Raw genomic sequence first — 12442 nt, forward strand, 5'->3', positions numbered from 1 at the left:
CCACCCAGGCGAGTCCGCTCCGCGGCCGGCGGCGGGCGCCCGGTGCTCGCGGGGGGGGCTGCGGGGGGGCGGAGCCAGGGAGCCCGGCGCCGAGCGGCCTCGCCCGGAGCGCGGGACGGCCGGGTCGGGCCGCGGCCGCGGCGTGCGCCCCGCAATGCCCGATGGGACATGGCGGGTCACCCGCAGGGCCCGGCTCCGCCCCCCCCGCCGCGGGTCTGCTCGCGAGTCTGACGCCGGCGGGACTCGACCCCGCTGCGGCGGCCCGTGAGGCCGGATCCGGGGCGGTTCAGCCGGCGTGCGCGGGAGCCGGGGGAGGAGCCCGGCCGGGCCTCCAGCGCCGCCCTCCGCGCAGGCAGCCGCGAGCGGGGCCGGGCTCCGGGGCGCCCTGAGCTGGCGGGGGGGCCGGGGGGAACCGGGGCCGGCGGGGGGGCCGCAGCATAAAACCAGCGGCTTTGAATTCCCGACCCCCCCCCGCCCACACCCAGAGACCCACAGAGAGACCCCCCACACCCACAGAGACCCCCCCCACAGAGACCCCCCCCCGCACACACCCACAGACACAGAGACCCTGAGACAGAGACCCCCCCACAGAGACCCTGAGACAGAGACACCCCCCACACACACACACACGCGTCCTGTGAACCGGGAGTTCGCGGCTATTTCTTAAACCGCGGGCAATTAGCGCAAGATTTGAGGATTCCCTGAACTAGTTAATAGCCAAGAATAACAATTCCTGCAACCCAATCCAGTAAATTTCATAGTGTGTGCCCACACACACACACTGGGGCTGTCAAGCGATTAAAAAAAATCACCATTAAGCGCGCGGTTGTACAACCCTAGAATACCATTTACTTAAATATGTGGCATGCTTACATCTTCAAATATATTAATTTCAATCACAACACAATACAAAGTGTACAGTCCTCACTTTATATTTATTTTTGATTACAAATATTTGCGCTGTAAAAACAAAAACATTGTGTTTTTCAGCTCACCTCATACCCGTACTGTAGTGCAATCTCTTTCCCATAAAAGTTGAACTTACAAATGTAGAATTATGTAAAAAAACAGCAACCCTACATTCAAAAATAAAACAGTGTAAAATTTTAGAGCCCACAAGTCCCCTCAGTCCTACTTCTTGGTCAGCCAATCGCTCAGACAAGCAAGGGTAGTTACAATTTGCAGGAGATAATGCTGCCGCTTCTTGTTTACAGTGTCACCTGAAAGTGAGAGCAGGAGTTCGCATGGCACTGCTGTAGCTAGTGTTGCAAGTTATTTACATGCCAGGTGCGCTAAAGATTCATATGTCCCTTCATGCTTCAACCACCATTCCAGAGGATATGCCTCCGTGCTGATGACGGGTTCTGCTCGATAAAGATCCAAAGCAGTGCGGACCGATGACACGTGTTCATTTTCATCATCTGAGTCGGATGCCTCCAGCAGAAGGCTGATTTTCTCTTTTGGTGGTTTGGGTTCTGTAGTTTCCGCATCGGAGTGTTGCTCTTTTAAGACTTCTAAAAGCGTGCTCCACATCTCGTCCCTCTCAGACTTTGGATGGCACTTCAGATTCTTAAACCTTGGGCCGAGCACTGTCGCTGTTTTTAGAAATCTCACATTGGTACTTTCTTTGCGTTTTGTCAAATCTGCTGTGAAAGTGTTCTTAAAACGAATATGTGCTGGGTCATCATCCAAGACTGCAATAACATGAAACATATGCAGAATGCAGGTAAAATAGAGCAGGAGACCTACAATTCTCCCCCCAAGGAGTACAGTCACAAATTTAATTGATGTATTATTTTTTTAACGAGCATCATCAGCATGGAAGTATGTCCTCTGGAATGGTGGCCGAAGCATGAAGGGGCATACGAATGTTTAGCATTCTGGCATATCTTGCAACGCCGGCTACAAAAGTGCCATGCGAACGCCTGTTCTCACTTTCAGGTGACATTGTAAATAAGAAGCAGGCAACAGTATCTCCCGTCAGTTGTAAACAAACTTTTGTCTTAGCGATTGGCAGAATAAGAAGTAGGACTGAGTGGACTGGTAGGCGCTAAAGTTTTAAACTGTTTTGTTTTTGAGCGCAGTTATGCAACCAAAAAAAAAACCAGCTGCATTTGTTACACTTTCACAATAAAGAGTTTGCACTTCAGTACTTGTATGAGGTGAATTGAAAAATACTACTACTTGCGTTTTATCATTTTTACAGGGCATATATTTGTAATAAAAAATAATAATATAAAGTGAGCACTCTGCACTTTGTATTCTGTGTTGTAATTGAAATCAGTATTGAAAATGTATCAAAAAAATTTAATAAATTTCAATTGGTCTTCTATTGTTATAAGTGTGATTAATCGCGATTGATTTTTTTGAGTTAATCGTGTGAGATAACTGTGATTGACAGCCTTAACGTACATATATAAAATAATACCAAATCCTCAGAACACCAATGTAATGGGGAAACTAATTCTTACCTTAAAATGACAAGTGATTTTATGTACTCATGTGGCACTTGTTGGCATTGCCCTAGCAACAAAGCTATTGAAACAGAAAAGCAAGCAGGGTGCGGCAGTGAGGCTGATGCCTAGCAGGGCTACCAGGGAAAAAAAAAATCCTTTTCATTTTGCCTGTGCTCCTAAGAGGTTGAAAGTTACCTAAACCCCAAAGCATAAAAGTGGGAGTGGGGGCAGGTGCTTTGAAACTTCCATTCCCAGGATGGCCATGGCAAATGGGTCATGAGAGACAGAATCTACAGGGGCCAGGGCAGGGCTTGCAACTAAACTCCCATGTTTCCCTCAGGATTTTCAAACTACACCGGACCCTCACGAGAATGTGGGATTTGGGATCCATGCCAAATCCCGCATTTTAGCGGGTACTGCGTTACAGCGGGGACCGCGTTACAATGAAAGTTAATGACCGTTACTAAATTTGGGATCCGCAACCACGTTCTATCAGAATTTGTGTTATCTAGACGCGTGTTCTAGCGAGGGTCCGGTGTATAACTTTCAGGGTCTCATCTCTGTCAATTAAGGCTATGTCTACCCTATAGCATTTACAGCGGCACAGCTGCAGTGGGCTAGCCCCTTGTTCTGTGTTTGGGAGTGGCAGGGGATTCATTCATGGTCTTTTTCCTCTTTCAGGTGCTTTCAAGGGTCATCATGGTGCACCTTGGTAAGTGCAGACAGGGCTTGTTAGGGGTTGCGTGCACACCATGTTGTACTGGCAGACCCCAGTTTCTGCATCCCTCTAAATCAATCACAGTTAGTGGAGAATGTGCAGCCTTCACCGCTGAACTCTCTTAAGGGTTGGTAGAGCAAATCTGTCATCTTTATTGTAAATTAGTTGCTTTAAGACCTCAGTCTCCTGGCAAGGTACAGACTTCGATTCCATCATGAAGAATAATCTACTGTTGCTGTGTAAGGGAAGGTTACAGCAGTTTTATTGATTTTTAAATGAAACCAAGCTTTTCTCTAAGGCCTTTGGAATTTTTTGGCTCGACGTCTATACACATCTGTTTATAGTCAAATCTATTGTGACACCTGTTGATCTTCCCTTCAGCTCATCTCCTTATGAAAAATTATCATGGAGGACACGTAGCTATCCGATTGGCTCTTGGTGGTTGTGCCAACAGACCCTTCTTCCGTATAGTGGCCGCATATAACAAGCGAGCACGGGACAGCAAGTATTTGGAGCAAGTGGGCTGCTATGACCCACTCCCAAATAGCCACAATGAAAAGCTTGTTGGCTTGAACATCGAGAGAATCAAACACTGGATTGGTTGTGGAGCACATGTCACAAAACCGGTTGAAAAACTTCTAGGTAACTCAGTGTGTTTTTCAATCTGAACTATTTGCTTATTTCTCTTAAAAGACAATAGGTTTTCCTTGGTGATCCTCCGCATACTTGGAGTACCAAAGACTCTTTCTTCATTTCTTTGCATGAATTCTTGAGACTGTGTATATATGCAATCACCCTTCTTTTGGCCACAGGAAATGGGATGTTTCAGAGTAGCAGCCTTGTTAGTCTGTATCCGGAAAAAGAACGGGAGGACTTGTGGCACCTTAGAGACTAACAAATTCATTTGAGCATAAGCTTTCGTGGGCTACAGCTCACTTCATCAGATGAATAGAATGGAACATATAGTAAGAAGATCTATACACATACAGAGAATCATGAAAAGGTGGGAGTTGCCATACAAACTGTAAGAGGCTAATTAAGATGCGCTATCATTTCTTAGTCTCTAAGGTGTCACAAGTACTCCTGTTCTTTTTGAGGAAATGGGAACGGGTCTCATTTATGGAGACACTGAGCTGGCCGAGACAGCAGTAAAAGGCACTTCAAGCCACTAGAGGGTTGGTGAGAGAGACAATTACTCTCACTTCTTAAAAGTCTCATTAACTATTGGAACAGTTGACCCAGGGTTGTCGTGAATTCTCCATCACTGACAATTTAACTTGAGATTGGATGTTTTTCTGAAATATATACGCTAAGAATTATTTTGGGGAAGATCTATAGCATGTGTTATATAGGATGTCAGACGAGATAATCACAGCGCTCCCTTCTAGCCTTTGAATCTGTGAGTCTAGAACAGTCATATTGCAACTCCAGCTATAAACATAAATAATCTTTCTTTCAGGTCTTTCTGGATTTTTCCCATTGCATCCTATGACAATCACAAATGCAGAAAGATTAAGGAAGAGAAGAGCCTTGAAAGCCATAACAGCTTCTGAGGAAGAAACTCCAGGTGACTGATAACATCTAACTGAACTGAATTACTCAAAAGATTACTGTACAGACAACGATCAGAACAGTGTGCCAACTAAAAAGGACAATATCTTTACTACAAGCAAAGAAATGATAGTGGATGTGAATTATTTCATAAGAACATTAAAGTATTTTGAGGCTTTAGGAGTCCTCAGACAAGGATTCTGATTGTCCTCATTTGTTAATTACTTCTTATTTTGCACAAATTATTCATCTTTCATGTTTGTCAAACTGCAATTACTTAGGCCCCGATCCACAAAGGTAAAATTTAGGCTCCTAAATTCCACTGAAATCCAATGGAAGTCAAGAACCAAAATACCTTTGTGGATCTGGGCCTTCCAGATTACAGCATTCATACAAACTGAATACAAACTCCCGTTTTCTAAATAGCTCTATTGTGGAGGTAGAGAGAGCGTTACTGACTGTCGTAAGAGTCTAATGTATAGGAAGTTGTGCTGGATCAACGAACAGGTGAGGATGCACCTGTAGGCTTCCTTCTAAACGTCACCTTACCATTACTTAAGACAAGCCACAGTTGTTTTTTAATTTTACAGTGAACTATTTCAAGATTTTTGTTAGAGGAGGGGCACTCAGACCTGGCCACTGTTGCTTCTTTATTTTCACCCAATGAAGCTGCAAATAGTGTAAGCAGCAGAAAATCCTTTTTTCGGTGCAGGGGTGCAGCACAGAATGTGACACGAATTACTTAACCACACTACTGTTCTTCCAGAAGGTATCCCACAGAACATGACCACTCTAAACATAGCAAATACTTGGATGTTTTTATACCTTTCTCCCTGAACAGTATTTGATCAAACATTATACATGTGTTCAGCTAAAACAATAATTTAAAAATCCAGGAATTACTACATGGTGTTCATAGATTATCAGCCACCCAGAGCAGCCATTCATATTCCAGCGTGATAAGCACAATAAACATTGAGCTATGTTCAGAGGCAGACGGCTATCCCTGTTACTTGGAGGAACTCGCACATCATTCGTTCTATCGTCTTCCTTCCACATTCTGACTCGCTTAAATGTCTTAGGTAAGGCTTGTACCATCCCCGAAGATCACCAACCTCAGACTCTGGTAGACCAAACAAAGCCACTGAGTTTGAGTCATAGAACCATCACCCCAAAAGTCTTAATGCCAATCAGTGCAAATCTCAGAATTGATGATGGGGAGCCCATGAGATCTTTCTCAGCCCCTACAGTGCAGCACATCACCCCTTTTAAAGCACTTGACGTAACAAAGCTGAGACACGCTCACTGGACAATCACAGTATCCTGCTTATTTAAGAAGAGCACAATACAATAGACCACTCTAGTGCTGACAGAAAAGTCGCCTTCCTCAGCTGTTGCCACAAGATGGCAATCTGCTTCTGTTCCTGCATGTGAGGAAGTTGGTGGGGCTCAAAAGGAGGGCAGCTCACAGCAAGAGAAATGGCTGAGAAGAGCTAGGCAAGTTAGAGGCAGTTGAGATTCACTGCAGGCCTATGTGGTGCTCCCTTGGCACCAGACCCATAAGGGTGCAGGGAGAACCATGGAAACTCAGCCGGCTCTCACTTGACAGGCAGCTGGGAATTGGTTCCATTTTTAATGGAGAAGTAAAATCTGAGCAAATGTATACATGGAACCAAAGAAAAATAAGATCTTTTGCGTGATACCTGAAGTCCTGCCTGAAAAGGTTCAGGCAGACATGGCTGGTTTGGATTTTGCCTATTAGTACATTTAAACCAGGGGTTCTCAGAACACATTTTTTGGTGGCCTCGGACTGTGACCACCAATTCTTGCTGGTGGCCGCACTGACGCTTTTCCCTAAAATACTTAACTGTAGGAAAAACAAATAAATATGCACATACACGTGTCCAAATCATTGTAATTTATTTATGTAGGGTTTTTTCAGACTCAAAAATAATACGAAAAATTATATTTGTATGTTGAATATTGCTTTTCGCAGCACCCTTAGTAGCTAGCTGGGAGTTTGTGAAAAGTGATATTAACAAACATACAAGTATCACTTTTCACAGCCTCCCAGGCAGCTAGTAAGTGTGCTGTGAAAAGTGATACTTGCATGTTTCTTTGTTTCGCTTTTCTCAGCAAGCCCCGGGTTTGGAGAGGGAGGCAGCAGGGGTCTGGGGCAATGGGGGGGATAGAGGTGGAACCAGGGAAGGCAGTGGGGGCTGGGGGCGATAAATGGGGGTTAGGGGAGGCGTCGGGGAGAATGGTGAGCCCTGCTGCCATATGGCTGGAGCTGGGAGGCAGCACCCCCAGGGTCCAGAGTGAGCGGCTGGAGCCCAGGGTTGGTGGCTGCTGCTGCGCAGCTGGAGCTGTGGATCAACACCCACCACCCTGGGGCTGGGGCTGGGGCTGGGGTTAGGGAGCGGGGTTAGGGCTGGGGGTCGGTGCCAGAGCCCGGAGCCAGCACTTGTTGCTGCACAGCCAGGGGTTAGCGCCCAGGGCCAAGGACACGTGGCCGGAGCCTGGGTCAGAGCCCGGGGCTCGAGCCGTGCAGCTGAAGCCCTGCGGCCAGGTTCTCACCCAGGGCTGAAGCCCAAGCCCCAAGGTGCCCTGCCCACCCCACAGGTGAGTCAAGAACTCACCTGGCTCCTGCAGCATTGTGCCCCACCTGTCTCCAGAGGCGGTGCATGGTGGCTCATGCAGGAGCAACAGGGAGGGAAGGGGAGAGGCTGATGCTTTGGCCTCTCCACCGCTGCCCAGGAGGCTGTTAGGCCTGCACAAAAAGCCCCTGGTGGCCGCATGCGAGAAATGCTGATTTAAACTCACTCCCATGCTGTCAAAACCTTTGCCATTGTACCTCCTAACTGCTGGTTTCTCAGGTCAGAGTGCACTTCAGGGTTAAGTGAAGTGCTACTGTAAGAATAAGCTTCATGTCCTTTAAAGGAAACCAAGGCAGAAAAAAATACTGATGATTTTTAATATTTTTTCTTTAGCCAAAAAAATTAATGAAACGATATAGAAAATTCTATTAAACACACCTTTGCATTTTACAGATTTGTAGTATGCAAAATTTGATTTTATGTAGTGCCCATCCCCATATATATTCCAGATTAGTATAAACAAGACATGATTTCCCTGGTAACTGGGACCAGTTTTTATTCTGTCTCCTCAAATTGAAAAGTTCATTTGTATGTAGGCTTCGGGAAGAGTTCCTTTCTCATTTCTAAACACACAACACGGTTTTCTTTTCTGGATTTCTCGGCCTCAAATACAAGGAGGTGGGTCTGCAGGGTTGCTTCAGGACCAGTCTGAATGAGGGATGGTTTATTCTCCTGTTTAAAAAACAAAATTATTTCTAGTGTTACAGGAACAAAAGACAGAGAAGTCTGGTTTATAAAGCTGGATCTCTACATCCCTCTCCCAAAAGGACTGCATGATCAGGCTCAAGGGAGTATTCAGAAATAAATTGTTGATCATCCCTTTAATCAAGTTATACCAAAGCAAGAGTTAGACAGTGGTTGGGCAATCACCATACAGTAAAATGGAGTAAATATTAATTAGAATGTTACTGCCAATAAAGACAGGTGACTCAGTAGTAAAGCTTTGATAATTAGGGGAGGCAACATTGTCTAGTAATAACTGGCTGAACGAAGAGAGGTCCTACACTCAACAGTCACTCCCATGTTGGAGGAATCTCAACTACAAAGATGAACAATCATCTTCCCAAAATAATTTTAAAATGGTGACACCCCCAATGACTTATCTCTCAGACAGAAAGAAAAGAAATAATGGTGGGGAGAAAAGGGGACCCTGGCCTGGGGAGAGGAGGCATACAGAAGTTCTGTGTGGTAGGGGAAGGTCGGAGGGCACACAGAGCCCCAGCCTAGGGGAGATGAAGAAACATGGGACAGAGCCTGTGACATGAAAGAGGGGTGAGCAGATGCAGGGAATCTGTGAAATAGAGAGGATGGGAGGGTGGCACATGGGGGGAGGGGAATGGAGGGCAGCCAGGAGCCCTCAGTGTGTGCAATGAGTACAGCCTACAGAAGCATCTAAGTGTGAGAATGCCAAGTTCATAATACTTTGCATGTCTAAAATGACTTTTATCACTGTCCCAAAGAACTTTAAAAATGCAGATTATTTCTTCCCATTTACAAATAAACTCTCTTGCCATGGTTTTCTGGAGAGAGCTGCACAGAGTCAGAGTATTAGCTATGTTTCTGGCTCCTGACCAAAACAGATAATCTGTCAACATTTGCTTTACGTGCATGTAGCATTCAGGGGTGGGGTTCTGGGAAGGGATCAGGAGTGATGCTTATATGCCTAGATCGTCCAGTAGAAGATTTTGGAAGTAAAAGATGTCTGACAGAGGCAGGTTTCAGTATGAACCTAGCTCTCAGGTAAAGCCTGGCCCCTTCTTGGTGGCTGTGGAGCATTCTTTCTTAAAAGACCTAGTCTTGGACTGCAAAGGCGTGGGGTAGCATTTAAGGAGCACTGACGGGGATGCATACTTCCTACTGCCAAGGAGCTCAGCTGCACAGGGGCTCACTGCACACCACTATACAGCTGAGATCTGGAACTTGATCAGTGGATCCTTTGTGTTCTCTTATCCTTATCCTTATCTCTTATCCTTTGAATTCTCCGGGAATTACTGGGTAAAATCATATTGTTGGTGTAATGCCGGAGGTCAGATTAAAAAACCCACATTAGTCCTTTCCATGGAATCACAGAACCGGAAGGACCGTCCTAGTCCCGTCCCCTGCACTCAAGGCAGGACTAAGTACAGTAGAACCTCAAAAATACGAACACCAGAGTTACAGACGGACCCGTCAACCAGACACCACGTGGACCCAGAAGTACGCAGTCAGGCAGCAGCGGAGACGAAAAACAAAAAAACCCAACAAATACCGTGCTGTGCCGGCACTGCATCGTCAAGTTAGGCACATCGGGGCTGCCTGTCCCCACCCCACCCACCACTTGCCACGTGGAAGGCCAGCCACGTACAGGTGAAGACGCTGAGGTTCACAGGCACAGCTGTGAGCTCCCGAGAAGGAGTGCTGGGGTCTGCACTAGCCACAGGGGCCGTTTCCCGCCTCTGGCTGGGAGGGGGACAAGCCTGCAACCTTAGTCTCAGTCCAGGAAAGAAGCTCCCTGAGCTGCTGCTGGAACCTGGCCGAGAGCGTCAGCTGCTGGAGCCCGAACTCCTGCCCGCCTGCCGCGCTCTGGAGGAGCGGCTGCGTTTGAAAGGGCCCCAGCCTGCACTGCGCACCCACTGGTGCCAAAGCGCCCCCGAGTGCCTCACGCATCACCCTTGCAGTCAGGGGGCTAGAATCAGAAACTTGCCGGGCAGCCGCTGCAGAGTGTGAGCCCCCGTTCCGAGCACTCCGCCCTGAGGAGCAGCCCATAACGGCTTGGGCAAAGTTACGAACAACCTCCATTCCCGAGGTCTCCGTAATTCTCCTGTATTATCTAGACCAGGGGCTGTCAACAGGCGAACCACGGGCCAAATCCGGATTGCCAGACGCTTTTGAACAGACCCCAGAAACTTTTTATTTACATATTATCGTTATTATTATTTTTGTAAATGATTTTCTCTGCAGTCTGGCCCCTGACTGTACATTGATGAAGAATTTGGACCTTGACAAAAAATAATTGACTACCCCTCATCTAGACCATCCCTGAGCGGTGACTGTCGATCCTGCTAAGAACTTACAATGACAGAGATTCCACAACCTCCCTAGGTAATTTGTTCCAGTGCTTAACTATGCTGGCAGGAAGTTTTTCCTAACGTCCAACCTAAACCTCCCTTGCTGCAATTTCAGCCCATTGCTTCTTGTCCTGTCCTCAGAGATTCACAAGAACAATTTTTCTCCCTCCTCCTTGTAACAACCTTTTATGTACTTGAAAACTGTTCTCATGTCCCCTCTCAGTCTTCTCTTCTCCAGACTAAACAAACCCAGTTCTTTCAACCTTTCCTCGTAGATCATGTTTTCTAGACCAGCAGTTCTCAACAGGGGGTTCGTGGCCCACTGGGGGTCCATGAACCCTTTCAGGGGGGCCGCAGGGCCCCGTGGCTAAAATCCAAAGCCCGAACCCCAGCACCTCCCGCAGGGCTGAAGCCGGGAGCAGCAGGGCTGAATTCTGGAGCCCCGAGCCCCGGTGCTCCCCAAGGGCCAGAAGCCCTGAGCCCATGGGCAGAGTTGGGGGAACACAGGGGTGTTACACCCCCCCCCCCAAACTACAGTGCAAGAGCAGGGCAGTCCTGGGGTAGCTCCACACCCCCCCTCCACCACCTCCTCTCTCCACCCCCTTGCTAGGTCGGAGGTGGGAAGTCAGAGTCCGGCAGCGTGGGACAGCTGCTGCTCTGACTGGTGCCATGGAGCAGGCAGCCGCAGCGTTGCCTCGTCTCCTGCTGCTGCAGGGGGTTGAAGCTGCTCCCCTTTGCTCATGCAGCTGGTAAGAGCTGCCTGGGCGGGGGGACCCGGCTGCTTTGTGGCTGGCAGAGCCCTCAGGGTACAGGGACCGCAGGGGAGCCCTGAGAGCACACAGACCCTAGCTACCTCCTCCCTGCACCCTGAGCTACCCTCTGCCCAGACACAGCCCCTAGCTACCTCCTCCCTGCACCCTGAGCTACCCTCTGCCCAGACACAGCCCCTAGCTACCCCCCTCCCTGCACCCTGAGCTACCCCCCTGCACACCCCCATGCACAGCCCCTAGGAGTCTCCCTGCACCCTGAGCTACCCTCTGCCCAGACACAGCCCCTAGCTACCTCCTCCCTGCACCCTGAGCTACCCTCTGCCCAGACACAGCCCCTAGCTACCCCCGTCACTGCACCCTGAGCTACCCTCTGCCCAGATACAGCCCCTAGCTACCCCCCTCCCTGCACCCTGAGCTACCCCCCTGCACACCCCTATGCACAGCCCCTAGGAGTCTCCCTGTACCCTGAGCTACCCTCTGCCCAGACACAGCCCCTAGCTACCTCCTCCCTGCACCCTGAGCTACCCTCTGCCCAGACACAGCCCCTAGCTACCTCCTCCCTGCACCCTGAGCTACCCTCTGCCCAGACACAGCCCCTAGCTACCCCCCTCCCTGCACCCTGAGCTACCCTCTGCCCAGACACAGCCCCTAGCTACCTCCTCCCTGCACCCTGAGCTACCCTCTGCCCAGACACAGCCCCTAGCTGTCCCTCTCCCTGCACCTCAAACTTTTTGAGCTGAGCCCCCCCACCTTTGAGTTATAATTTTTGGTGGTAGGCCCCCCAAGTCCAGACAGGCGGGTGGCCTGCTGAGGTGAGTCAGGGGGTGGAAGTAGCATACCCTCCCCAGACCCCGACGTCGGAGCTGGCTTGAGCCTCACTGGCCCCTGCCCACCCAAAACAGAAACTCCCCAGTGCAGCCACAGCCTCAGGGCAGGGACGATGCCCCGGGACTCCGGGGACACAGTCCGGGCCTCTCACCTCCAGGGCACTGGGGTTCTCTTCTGCCCAGGGCAGGAGTGAGCAAACGTCTGTATGACGTGATGACCATTCAGAAACCGGTGAGGAATGAGCTGGTTTGAGGGGAGTTGATCTCGGTCCAGTTGCAGGTCAGTGAACCTCTCCCTGTCTCCATGTCCCTATCTTTAAACAATTACAGGCCCCACAGGAAGGGGTTGGTTTCATGTTTAACCACATGGCTAAGCAATGAGAACCCCAAATCCCCCTGCGCTTTGGGAGCCAGGT

The 12442-nt window shown here is 48.9% G+C and overlaps 1 protein-coding gene across 1 annotated transcript in view; it reads right to left on the reverse strand.

The window, feature by feature from the left end:
• Nucleotides 1-12442, reverse strand: part of LOC141996302 (uncharacterized) — a 108056-nt gene that overhangs the window by 23168 nt on the left and 72446 nt on the right. The gene's annotated exons all lie outside the window — the stretch shown is intronic.

Source organism: Natator depressus, chromosome 11 (assembly GCF_965152275.1).
Source record: "Natator depressus isolate rNatDep1 chromosome 11, rNatDep2.hap1, whole genome shotgun sequence".
Classification (NCBI taxonomy): domain Eukaryota; kingdom Metazoa; phylum Chordata; order Testudines; family Cheloniidae; genus Natator; species Natator depressus.